This window comes from Euprymna scolopes, chromosome 7 (genome assembly GCF_053919585.1).
Source record: "Euprymna scolopes isolate OS-2025 chromosome 7, ASM5391958v1, whole genome shotgun sequence".
NCBI classification, from domain to species: domain Eukaryota; kingdom Metazoa; phylum Mollusca; class Cephalopoda; order Sepiida; family Sepiolidae; genus Euprymna; species Euprymna scolopes.
The window spans coordinates 164,553,346-164,556,559 of record NC_136488.1 but is presented as its reverse complement, the minus strand read 5'-3'; the positions used below and the strand labels follow the sequence as shown (position 1 = coordinate 164,556,559).

Genomic DNA, 3,214 nt, shown 5'->3' with positions numbered 1-3,214 from the left:
TAAGAGTTTTTATTGTTTCTTATTTTTTTAGATATGGATGGATGAATTCTTGTTTTTTGTTCCTTTATGGTTGAATGAACACTTTGAAACTGAAATATTATATAATTAATCTACAGTGGATTCGTAGTGTCTTTTCTTTCTGCCCCCCCTTCCTTGTCTATTTTCTGTCTCCGTTTCTCTCTCCTCCGCCTTTCTTCCCCCCTTTCTCTCTCTATCTTCCTCTATCTATTCATCTCGATACAATCGAAAGCAATACATTCTTTTTTTTAAATATATATATACGACATAATCACGTTGACACACCGGTTCCCGTCAGATCACCAAAGTTAAGCAACGTTGAGCCTGGTCATTACTAAAACGGGTGACCAATTTGGGAAGACCAGGTGCTGTATGTTGGAGGACGTCGACACCTCCCTGCAAAAAGTTGCAAAAACCTTACGTCGTCATCTCCCCTAACGAGGATATACATGCGACTGGGGACCACTTGTGAATTTCATACTTTTATGAAACTTCCTCCTTCGGAGGAAGCCGATTAAACCCTGACTGCACACAATACATTCTTTTATAGGAAACATTTAAAAGGAAACCAATGATTGGATAAATAATGTGTCGTGATACTATAGTTTCTTTACTCTCTTTAATTCATAATTTTAAAACGGAAAATTTTATAACTTACAATGCCAATTTAAAAAAAAAAACAAAAACAAAATGGGATTCAGAGATAAACGGAGAAGTAAAAAGGGAGCCCCATTCACTCCCAAACAATGTTGACAATACCTCCTAGAAATAAACTAAAAGCAAAAAATAATAAAAATGAATATTTATTGTATAATATAAGCACTCCAAAATCATTAACAAGGATGCAAATAATATCAAAGTACAGATTAAAAATGATAATCTGCTGCTAATCTATGGACTTAAAAATCTAAAGATTTTAAGATAGAAGTCAATGCACTTATCTTAATAATGAATATTTTTTTCTTTTTAAAAAGAAAGTGAAATCATAAATATGATTAAAATAGAAACTTGTTTTCTACAAACAAATTATATAATCAACCCATAAAACACAAACACAATAATCGATCCTAGGAATATTACCACGGATTCCTATAGGCCACTGACTTACATGCATTTGCTTCTCTCTCTCTCTCTCTCTCTCTTTTATATACACACACACCACACACACGCACACATATATATATATATATATATATATATATATATATACGAGGGGCGTGCAATAAGTAATGCCCCAGAGCCACTTCCAGTTGCCTGATCTAGCTGAACTTTTGGATGTGCAATGATTTATATCTTTACGGGTTATGTGGCAAATTACAGCTCTGAACTAAGCATCTATCCGTCAAGTTGAGGCTGCGATTATGGAAGATCGGCGCATTACTATTCGCCAAATAGCCCAAGATGTCTAGATTAGTACAGAATTTGTGGAAAATATCGTTCATGACCATTTGCATATGCATAAGGTGTCTGCCGGATGGATTCCCTGGTTGCTCACCCCATTCCAGAAGCGATAACGCGTCGAGTGCTCGAGGATGAATTCGGAGATGTGCCAAGAATATGAGTCAAAGTTTTTCAAAAGACTGATTACACAGGATGAAACTTGGGTCCATCACTATGATCCAGAGACCAAAGCCCAGTCAATGCAGTGGAAGCACTTGGACTCACCACCTCCAAAGAAGGCAAGGGTGCAGCCCTCCACTGGCAAGGTGATGCTCACAGTTTTCTGGGACCAGGACGGAGTAGTGATGACAGATTTCCTGGCAAAGGGTGCCACAATTACAGGAGCCTATTATGCTTCACTTTTGAGGAAATTAAGGGAAGCTATCAAAATCAAGAGGCGGAGCAAGATCAGCAAAGGTACTCTCCTCCTGCAGGACAACGCTCCGGTCCACAACTCGCATGTCACCAGATCAGAAGCACGGGCGTGTGGTTATGAAATCCCTCCCCATCTTCCCTACTATCATGATCTTGCACCCTCTGACTTTCACTTCCCAGTCATGAAGTTGTTTTTGAAAGGAAAGCGTTTCCCAGATGATGCAGCCTTGATTTCTGAAGTCACACGTTGGTTGGAGGACCAACCTGGGGTGTTCTACAAAAAACGGTCTCCAGAGCCGCACGAATCGATGGGAGAAATGCACAACTTTAGTTGGTTCCTATGTAGAGAAAGACTAATAACTGTGCCAAGTTTCGTTGTTCTACTGCTATGGGAAGTGGGTCAGGAGCATTACTTATTGCACGCACCTCGTATATATATAGAATATATATATATATATATATTAAGAGAGAGAGAATATATATATATATATATATATATATATATATATATATATATATATATATATATATGCACGGTATAATCGCATTGACACACCGGTTCTCGTCAGATCACCGAAGAAAGCAACGTTAAGCCTGGTTAGTACCATATGGGTGACCATTTGGGAATTCTAGCGGCTGTATGTGCTCTCTGCTTATCTCTGCATTTGTTTCCAGTTGTCTTGTACATACACTTCACTTGCCACTGGTATTTAATGTCGATTCAGGAGAGGTATAGCTAGAGATTGCGCACCTCCTGTCACAAAATTTCACGCGCAGGCACCCCTACGTTGTTATCCATAGTTTGTCAAAGACTGAAGGAGCCTGTTCATACACACGCAAGCACGCACACACGCACGCACGCACACACACACACGCACGCATGCACACACACACATACATACATACATACATACATACATACATACATACGTATATATGTATGTATATCATTCCCATGAGTTTCTTTAAAATTACCATTGATCTGAGTACATATTTTTCGGGAAAATAGTCAGTTGGTTTAACATAGGTGGACACCCACGCATCCACAACTGCAACACACATTCCGAGGTTTCGTCTACGCATTCAATTTAGCTAAACACAAAAGAGCATTTTGAATTTGACAAAATAAAAATTACTTCAGTATAGAAGGATTTTTCTTTCACTCATCAATTAGAATGACAACCAATATAGAACATATTTCCTCAAACCAATTTTTTTTAAATATCAACCCATAATTATAACAGGACACACAAACATGATAACCGTTCAATGGGAAGACATCGTATTAACATTTTTTGGGCATATAAGACTGACCTACGTATATCTGTTTGAAAGAGAAGACATACCTTGGTGTTAACCATTGCAATCAAGGGAAAATACT

General features: G+C 38.1%; 1 pseudogene; it reads left to right on the top strand.

The window, feature by feature from the left end:
- Positions 1–276: 276 nt before the first annotated feature.
- Positions 277–395, top strand: LOC145280677 (5S ribosomal RNA; annotated as a pseudogene).
- The last annotated feature ends 2,819 nt before the right edge of the window (positions 396–3,214 follow it).